This window comes from Acomys russatus, chromosome 16 (genome assembly GCF_903995435.1).
Source record: "Acomys russatus chromosome 16, mAcoRus1.1, whole genome shotgun sequence".
Lineage (NCBI taxonomy): Eukaryota > Metazoa > Chordata > Mammalia > Rodentia > Muridae > Acomys > Acomys russatus.
The window spans coordinates 27,995,303-28,004,933 of record NC_067152.1 but is presented as its reverse complement, the minus strand read 5'-3'; the positions used below and the strand labels follow the sequence as shown (position 1 = coordinate 28,004,933).

At 48.4% G+C, this 9,631-nt stretch overlaps 1 non-coding gene across 1 annotated transcript; it reads right to left on the bottom strand.

Annotated features, from left to right (window-relative positions):
- Positions 1 to 6,350: 6,350 nt before the first annotated feature.
- On the bottom strand, positions 6,351 to 6,541 carry LOC127200910 (U2 spliceosomal RNA). The gene has a single exon (XR_007832127.1). It is a non-coding gene; the product is annotated as a U2 spliceosomal RNA (small nuclear RNA).
- Between the last annotated feature and the right edge of the window lie 3,090 nt (positions 6,542 to 9,631).

Below are 9,631 nucleotides of genomic sequence, written 5' to 3'. Positions count from 1 at the left end.
TATAGAGTACGTATAATTGCAGAAAAGAAGATGGTTGTGAACAAACATGTGGTTGCTGGGATTTGAACTCAGGACCTTTGGAAGAGCAGACAGTGCTCTTAACCTCTGAGCCATCAAAACACAAGGCTCAGGAAGTAAAAGCTTCGGAGACACACAGGATTCACATGACCCCCTTCCCTCAGCCTACATTGTAACAGTAATGAGTAACAATTAAAGGGCAGAGGAGACGCCCATGCGAGCCAGCTGCATCTGAGTCCAAGAAAGCAGGTGCCATGCCCTGGGCTTTTTTGGCGATGCAGCTGCCTTCTGAGTCAGCCATGTTTGTTGTTGTTGTTATCCATGTTTTGTTTTTTGTTGTTTTTGTTTGTTTGGTTGGTTTTGGTTTTTTGAGACAGGGTTTCTCTGTGTAGCCTTGTTGTCCTGGACTCTCTTTGAGGACCACGCAGGCCTAGACTTCAGAGAATGCCTGCCTCCCGAGTGCTGGGGTTAAAGGGTGTGCCCAACCATGCCAGCTTCATCCGTGTTCTTATAAGTACCTATGTTGCTCTAAGGAACCCCAGTAAACTCACTGGCTCACCAAACTAGACTCGGGTGGAATCCTCTTGTTAGTGTGTCAGTAGGGCCTTTGCTAGGGTGAAGAAGAGCTTTGTTCACATCTCCCTGACGAGGGTCACACACTACTCTCAACACCCCGGCCATCTCTCCAGCCCAGAAAGGAATCAGCGCCCAAGAGGGCTTGTGAGCCAGGGAACTAGATCCAGGGCCTAAACGGGCCAGCCTCCCTGAAGAAAGTGAAAGAGTAAGGGAAGGATGGGGCTTCAGGGGAGGCTAGCTGGCCAAGTAGGGCCTCATTGGAACACTCAGACTAGCCCCAGGATGGACAGGTATATGTGGGGGTGACCAGGCTTGGATCCTGTGGGTAGCAGTGTAGTGGGTAAGAGGTGGTGAGATTCAGGGTGTACTGCGATAGCAGAGCCGCCCAAACTTGCCAACATGGGAGCTATGGGTCTAGAGACGGAGAAGTAGAGGGAGGGCACCGCCAAGAGTTCTGGCGAAAGCTCCTCAAGGACACAGGTGCCATATGATGGATTGGAGAGTCTCCGATTTCAGAGAGGCTTGTGCCCTGTTCTGAGATCAGCTTGTGAGTCAGATGCTAGAGCCAGGTGTCAGACAGCTATGGGCAAATGACAGCTAAAAGCTGTTTGCAGGCACCGTGCTGGGCTGAGAACTGCCTGCAGGAAGTGGGGACAGTTCTTTTTTTTTTTTTTTTTTTTTTTCCTGTTAGTGGTAGTAGGGATTGAAGGCAAGGCCTTGCACAGTCTAGGCAAGTGCTCTACCGTGAAGAACCTTCAGCTGTTTTGATCCAAGACGGAGGGTTTCTCTTGGCTGTCCTGGACTGGCTTTGTAGACCAGGCTGGCTTCAAACTCAAAACTCACTGGGATCCGCCTGATTCTGCCTCCCCAAGTGCTGGGATTACAGGCGTGTGCCACCGGGCCTGGCTCTTCAGCCCTTTAAAAATATTTAGCGATGATGCCTTGCCTAGTGCCCAGGCCTTGAACTTGGGATCCTCCTGCCTCAGCTTCTGAAGTGCCTTGGAATCACACCCGTGAGGCACTGTGCCCTTCTGGGAACCTCTGACAACTTGTTTACTTGTAGCCAGAGACATAGCCAGAGACTGTCAAGGACCCACTTGCAGTGAAGCCATTTTGGTTTTTGGATGCCTTAGTGAGACTCTGTCAGGAGTGGCTTTGGATGTGGGCTTGGGACAGGTGCTGTGAGGAGGACTGACGAAGCTCTTTAAACAGGGTGCTCTTGAGAAGTGGGTGGTGTACGTCCCTGCAAGTGTCTGATTGGGAGACATAGGACTTTCATGTAGAGAGCAAAGTGGCAGCGCTCACAGGCATCACCAACCGGACAACTTGGTGAATGTCAGAATGTAGGGAGCCCTGCGCGGGCGTGCCGTCCTTCTCAAGATGGCTTAAGGCCGTGCACTCAGAGTTTGTACTGAGCGAACCTTTCCGCTGGTCACATCTGGTGTTCTTCCCCTATATCCTGTTTAGATGTACCCGATGTTTTTGTGGAACCCCTCCTTCTGCAGACTGTGTATACTGTTGCTCTGCCGCACAGTAAACGCAGACTTGGTTGGGATCCCGTCTTGTCTTTATTTCTCGAATCTCTTGTCCCATCCATTCCCTCTCCCCCTTCCAGGTACTCCTGGTGACTGACCTGCGGGCCAGGTCACTAGAACAGCAGCATCTGCAAATGCAAGACACCTAAGGAGAGCTTTGCCTGCATTCCCTCTGACAGGATCTCACTGTGCAGCAGTGGCTGGCTGGAGCTTGCTGTGTAGACCAGGCTGGTCTGGAATTCACAGAGATCCTACTGGCTCTATCTGTGCTACAATTAATGGCCTGTCCCATGACACCCCGCCTTCAGTAAAAATCCTCTTGACCAAATTACACACACACACACACACACATAAATAAGGAAACCGGAGAATAATGCGCGCACCTAAAAGTATGTGAAACCACGCTGGTCTCGAGGTCTACCAGCCTCATGTAGAAAGCAAGTTCCAGGACAGCAAGGATTACATAGACCCTGTTTGAAAAACCAAAGAAATGATCCTAGCTAGCCACAGTGACACCCTTCAGCCATGCCATCCAAAACATCAAGTTGTCCTTCTAGATGGGGAACAGAAGACTAAAAAGACTGGTCTTTCGAGCCAGGTGTGGTGGCGCACGCCTTTCATCCCAGCACTAGGGAGGCAAAGGCAGGCTTATCGCTGTGAGTTCAAGGCTAGCCTGGTCTACAAAGCGAGTCGAGGGCAGCCAAGGCTACACACAGAAACCCTGTATGGAAAACAGAAAAACAAAAAAACAAAACATAACAAAACAAAAAAATAAAAAGACTGTTTTTTTTTGTTTTTTGTTTTTTTTTTGCTTTGTTTTGTTTGTTTGTTTTTGAGACAGGGTTTCTCTGTGTAGCCTTGGCTGTTCTGGACTCACTTTGTAGGCCAGGCTGCCCTTCAATTGACAGGGATTCATCTGCCTCTGCCTCCCAGAGTGCTGGGATTAAAGGTGTGTGCCACCATGCCTGGTTTTTTTTTGTTTTTTGTTTTTTTAAGACCGGGTTTCTCTGTGTAACAGCCTTAGCTATCCTAGAACTCTCAAAAAGACCGTTTTCTTACTCTGTTTTTGTCCAACACGAAAAATATAGAAGACAAGTTGGCGCAAACCTTTAATCTCAGTACTCAGGAGGCCGTGACAGGCAGATCTCTCTGAATTCCAGGCCAGCCTGGGGTACATAGCAAGTTCCAGGCTAGCCAGGTCTACACAGTGAGACCTTGTCTTTAAAAAAACTAAATAGCTGATTGTGCTGCCAGTACTCCTACCAACCTGGTAAGCATTCCTTTGACCCTCTTAGACCTTCTACAAGAAATGTGACAAAACCCAGCACCACAAAGCGACACAGTATATGAAGGGCAAGAATAAGCAGGGCACTGGTGGCGCACACCTTTAATCCCAGCACTCGGGAGGCAGAGGCAGGTGGATCACTGTGAGTTCAAGGCCAGCCTGGGCTACAAGTGAGTCCAGAACAGCCAAGGCTACATAGAGAGACCTTGTCTGGAAAAAGAAAAAAGAAAAAGAAAAAAAAGGAAAGAAAATAGAAAGTGTAAGTTTAGGGGCTGGAGAGATGGTTCAGAGGTTAAGACCACAGTCTGCTCTTCCAAATGTCCTGAGTTCAATTCCCAGCAACCACATGGTGGCTCATAACCTTCTATGATGTGATCTGATGCCTTCTTCTGGCGTGCAGGTGTATATGCAGGCAGAGCACTGTATACTTAATAATAAATAAATAAACCTTAAAAAAAAAATATAAGTTTAGCCAGGTGTGGTGGCGCTTGTCTTTAATACCAGCACTCGGGAGGCAGAGGCAGATTGCTGCGAGTTCAAGGCCAGCCTAATTTACAAAGTGAGTCCAGGACAGCCACGAATACTGTTCCTAGTTTGTTTAACCTTTTAAAAATTATTTATATGTTTATTTATTTATTATTATTTTTTGTTTTGTTTTTGGTTTTTCAAGACAGGGTCTCTTTGTGTTAGCTTTGGCTGTCCTGGACTCGTTTTGTAGACCAGGCTGGCCTCGAACTCACAGCGATCTGCCTGCCTCTGCCTCCCAAGTGCTGAGATTAAAGGCGTGCGCCACCACGCCCGGCTTTCTTTTGGTTTTTCGAGACAGCTTTTCTCTGTGTAGCCTTGGCTCACAGAGATCCGCCTGCCTCTGCCTCCCGAGTGCTGGGATTAAAGGTATGTGCCACCGCGCCTGGCGTGTATATTATTTTTTAAATGACCTTTTTTTGGGAAGGGGGATGTTCTAAGACCACACCGGGCCTTAGGAGCCTTCGTTACAGAGGTGAGGTCAACAATCAGTTGGCAATGGTTCCAGTGGCCACAACACAGTCCTCTGGTTATATAAACTCTGACGAGGTCAAGGGATGCTTGAACCTGGATTCCAGTTTATCTACTTATTTGTTAGGTATCTCTTTCCTTGGCTGTTAGATTTTGATGTTTTGAGACTGTCTCACAGGGTAGCCCAGGCTAGACTGGAACCTTCCTGTCTCAGCCTCGTTAATGCTAGGATTACAGGCCAGAGCCACCACACAGCTCAGTGCTCCTGTGGGCCAGGGTCAAATCCAAGGAGGAGCCTGAAAAAGCAGAAAGCTCCAGTTCACACACTCCAGGGATGGCACCAAGAATCATCCCAGGGACTGCAGGAAGAAGGGATAAAGCTGGACATGAAACCAGAGTGGAGAGTGGTGTGTGGCATTTTCCAGGGAGGTGTGAACAGAAGTCTCTTTCACCCCCTTGAAAAGGCACTGACCACTAACAAAAGAAAGGATCCCACCACTCCACTAGAGAACCAGTGTGTTTATCGGGTTTCTTACTGATGAAAGGAAACGGGTTACTCACGGGAGCTCGGAAAACTCAAACTTTAGCAGCACACGGCTTGTGTGCACTCATGAAAGCTGTATGGGTCTGGGGTCGCTCAGAGATTCACCAGCCTGACCATGAAGACATGGTAACAAGAGGGTTTTGTTCAGTCAGACACTGGTGCCCGAGCTACAGCCTGTGAAGGTTCTCTGGCAGGCAGTGCCCTTCTCCCGGATTCCCTCTGCCTCCTTAAAAACCATGGGGTTACATTCCTAAAGCTAGCCATCAAGGTCTCTTCCCTTATTTGTCCACTTCCTCCTCCTGAGCTTGACTCCCAAGGTCCAGATGTCATAGTATTGAAGTCCAGCGATCAAAAGCCCACTTCCGCTCACTCAGTTAACATACCAATTAAAATTAAAACACCTCATCCTAACGCCAGGGTTTCTCCTTGTGCCTCTAGAAGCTGACAATTGCTATTGGGCCATGTCTCTCCTTTATCCAGAGGGACTGTCCCTGCCCACATCTCCTTTGTTCCCCTTCTCCCTTGTCCTGTATGTCCTGCGTTTGTCTCTTATTCCTGCCCTGTGTCCCTCTGGGGCAAATAAATCTCCTTTGGGCTGAGAACTAGGCCTTTGGGGTCCTGAACTGATACTGATCGATCCCTTACCCCCGGGACTCCAGTGCAGCCTGTAGTCAGGGGCAAAGAACAAAGTTACATTGTGTCTTGAGCAGAGACAGCACTTACCCTTATGACCTTTTGTCTTCTATAAGCAAGACCAGGCAATGACCAAAACAACCACCAGCCCTTAATATTTGGATTTCCAACTTTGATTTATAGTTTTCATAACACAGTAAGATTTAAACTTCAAAACAAAGCGGTGTACCAAGAAGAGACTTGATAGTCTGTGAGCATATACGGGGGAGGAGGTCCCCCTCAGTCACAGCCACAGGAAAGAGGAGTAGGGGAAAGTGGGAGGGGGGAAGGAACGGGAGGATACAAGGGAGGGGATAATAATTACCATGTAATATGAATAAATTAATAAAATATAATTTTCAAAAAGCTGTGGCACACACCTTCAGGGAGAAGGTATGAGCCCAGAATAAATCCCTATACTGAAAAAAGGCCTAGTGAGAAAGAGAGGAAGGACTTGGCCTCCAAGGAGAACTGAACGGGCTGAGGGGCTAGTCAGTCACTTAGGTAAAAGGAATAACAGACACCTATTAAGTAAGCGTTGCTAGCACTCAAAGCAATCTGTCTCGAGGAAAATATGCCCAGTCTCAAGACAGATGAAAAGGCGAGAAGTAAAAATCAAATGGTAAGAAACCCAGTGAGAAGTGCAAGAGTAGTAAGTTACCCCACGGCCAGTAAAGAAATAGAGAACGTCACTTTCTTTTAGACCAGGATCGTGAGTCCCCCGAGGGGGTGCACCGTTCCTGGAGGTACTGCAATACCAGGTCGATGCGTGGAGTGGACGGAGCAAGCTCCTATTCCAACTCCTACTTCCAAAAATCCATTTAATATATTGTCCTCGGATAGAGGACGTATCAGATATTAAACTGATAAGAACAGATACTACACTTGATCTTAGCCAAAAGGCCGAGAAGCGATAACCCGATGTGCGCACACGCCGGCACCAAGGACGAGCGCGTCCACATTTACAATCACGGTCACAAGCTCTCAAAAGCCACGAACGCGCGTCCGACGCCGACTCTCCGGCCTTAGCCTTCCCACCGCTTTCACGCCGGAGAAAGCCTGTGAGAACAACCGGGCGGAGAATATGTTTGTTGCTCTTTTCGTTCCCAGAGTTCCGTGGAGACCCGGCCACGTGCTCATTTGCATGCTCCGCCCAGCGATCTGAGCTGCAGAGGGCTGATGAATGCATCTGCAGGCGCCTGCTGCTCTGCCAGGTTCTTCTTCACGGTCTTTCAGACACAGTATTGACAGCGCCCACCGCAAGACCCTACCCCAGCCCCACCACTGCCCCTCTTTGATCTAGTCCATTCGGCATAGCGTCTAGCCCTGAGCGGAGATCCGGACCGCGGGAAGGGGACCTGTGCCCTCCCTGAGTGTGGCCCCGGGGAAGACACGTTCTGATCTGCTCAAGGATCAGACCGAGCCTAGGGAGGTGGGACCTTTTGATTTCATTAAGCTCCTTAGCAGAACTACCGCTCTGGGAGGTGTGTCCTCCCCGCGCCCCACTTCGTTCCTTCCTTTCCTGGCTCCGGCCTAGGAAGCCCTGACTTGCAGTTTTCAGTGATCCTCCTGCCTCTGCCTGGCCCATCAGTAGCGTTCCTTCTAAAAGTAAATCAATCTGTGGCGGTGGTGGTGCCCGCCTTTAATCCCAGCACTTGGTAGGTAGAGGCAGGTGGATCTCTGTGGTTTTAAGGCCAGCCTGGTCTACAAAGCAAGTCTAGGACAGTCAGGGCTGTTACACAGAGAAACCCTGTCTCAAAACAAATACACAAAGTCGAGTAAACCGAGCTGTAGTTGAGCACGTCTTTAATCCCACCCCTCTCTCTGGGGAGACAGAGGCAGGTGCATCTCCTGAGTTCCAAGCGATTCTGATCCACAGAGTGAGTTCTTTGTTTGTTTTTGTTTTTGGAGACAGGGTTTCTCTGTGTAGCTTGGCGCTCCTAGATTCGCTTTGTAGACCAGGCTGGCCTCGAACTCACAGTGATCCAGCTGCCTCTGCCTCCGGAGTGCTGGGATTAAAGGCGTGGGCCACCTTGCTGGGCCCCATAGTGAGTTCTTGAACAGCCAGTGCTACACGGGAAAAACCTATTTCCAAAAGCCAGTAAATAGGGCTGGAGAGATGGCTCAGAAATATTTTTTCTCACCCTTGCTTTCTAGGCTTCATATAAATACACATATATGCAAGACATGGCAGAATTCCAGTGGGGATAGAGATGAGAAAAGGGAGGGTAGAGGGAAGTATGAGGGAGAATGTATATTAAACATGCAATGAATACATACATGCACAATACATAAATACGTATTAGGGCAGTGGTTCTCAACCTTCCTAATGCTGTGACCTTTTAATACAGTTCCTCATGTTGTAGTGAACCCCCCAACTGTAAAATTATTTTTGTTACTTTATAATTGTAATTTTGTTAGTTATGAATCATAAAGCAAATATCTGATATGCAGGAGGGTCTAGGCCACCCCTGGGAAAGGGTCATTTGACCCTCTAGGGTCATGACCTACAGGTTGAAACCACTGTACCAGGGAGCGCTGGGTATGGAGGTGGTTGTGGAACAACTTTTCCTGTGGAGATGAAATACACAAGTCCTCTGGTCCCAGGTAGGGAACCCACCAAGGGCCAAAGTATGGAGACCTCCAAAATCCAACTTGGTGACCCATGAGTTTCATTTGGGTTACTTACAGGAGCAGAAATGTCCAGAAGACAGCTACATGGCCAAGACCACCGCATCCTGGGTAACAGCTCCCAAAGTTGGGACCCTGAAGCATATCGTGTGCCTGTAGGCAACTCACCTGGTTAAACAATGAACTCCGCAGAGACCTAAACATCTTTCAGGCAGCTGTTCTTTCTTTCTTTCGTTTTTTTTTCTCCCTTTCGGTTTTTCAAGACAGAGTTTCTGTTTAGCCTTAACTGTCCTGGACTCACTTTGTTGGCCAGGCTGGCCTCGAACTCACAGCGATCTTCTTGCCTCAGCTTCCCAAGTGCTGGGATTAAAGGCGTGTGCCACCACCACCCGGCTTCCTTCAGGTTTTCACTCTACCTAAGTAGGCAAAGCTTCTAACAATTCCTGGGAAAACCACAAGTTATGGACAGCTCATGGGCAGCTAATCAGTTTATAGAACAAAATCACTAGCTACTATGTTTTTATTACCTCATGGCCTTGGTAAAGAACACAGCTGGCAGCCGGATGTGGTGATGCACGCCTTTAACCCCAGCACTCGGGAGGCCGAGGCAGGCGGATCAATGTGAGTTTGAGGCCAGCCTGGTCTACAAAAAGCAAGTCTAGGACAGCCAAGGCTACACAGAGAAACTTTGTCTCAAAAAAACAAAAAAAAAAAAAAAAAAAAAAAAAAAGGAACACAGCTGGCCCAATTGAGCCTGTGTGTTCATTTGAGACCCAGGTGTGTGTGTGTGTGTGTGTGTGTGTGTGTGTGTGTGTGTGTGTGTGTGTGTTTGGAGACAGGGTTTCTCTGTGTGTAGCTCTGGCTATCCAGGACTAGGCTGTCCTGGAAGTCACAGAGATCGCCTGCCTCTGCCTCCCCAGTGCTGGGATTAAAGGCATGTGCCACCACACTTGGCAGTAATTGTAAACTTTAAAACATAAAGTTAGCCATCAACATAATAACATTAGGGGGGCTGGAGAGATGGCTCAGCTGTTAAGAGCACTGACTGCTCTTCCAGAGGTCATGAGTTCAATTCCCAGCAACCACATGGTGGCCCACAACCATCTCTAATGTGATCTGTGCCCTCCTCTGGCCTGCAGATGTACATGCAGGCAGAGCACTGTATACATAATAATAAATAAATCTTTAAAAAAAAAAAAAAAAAAAAAAACATAATAACATTAGCCATCATGAGGCCCCAAGAGAACCTGTTTCCAAAAAACATGTCTGTGTTGGGGCATGGGGGTTTGCTAGGCAGTGCTGGAAAGATGGTGCCATGGTTAAGAACAGTTCCTGCTACGTCCGGATGACCAGAGTGGTCAGCTGGCTCACAAC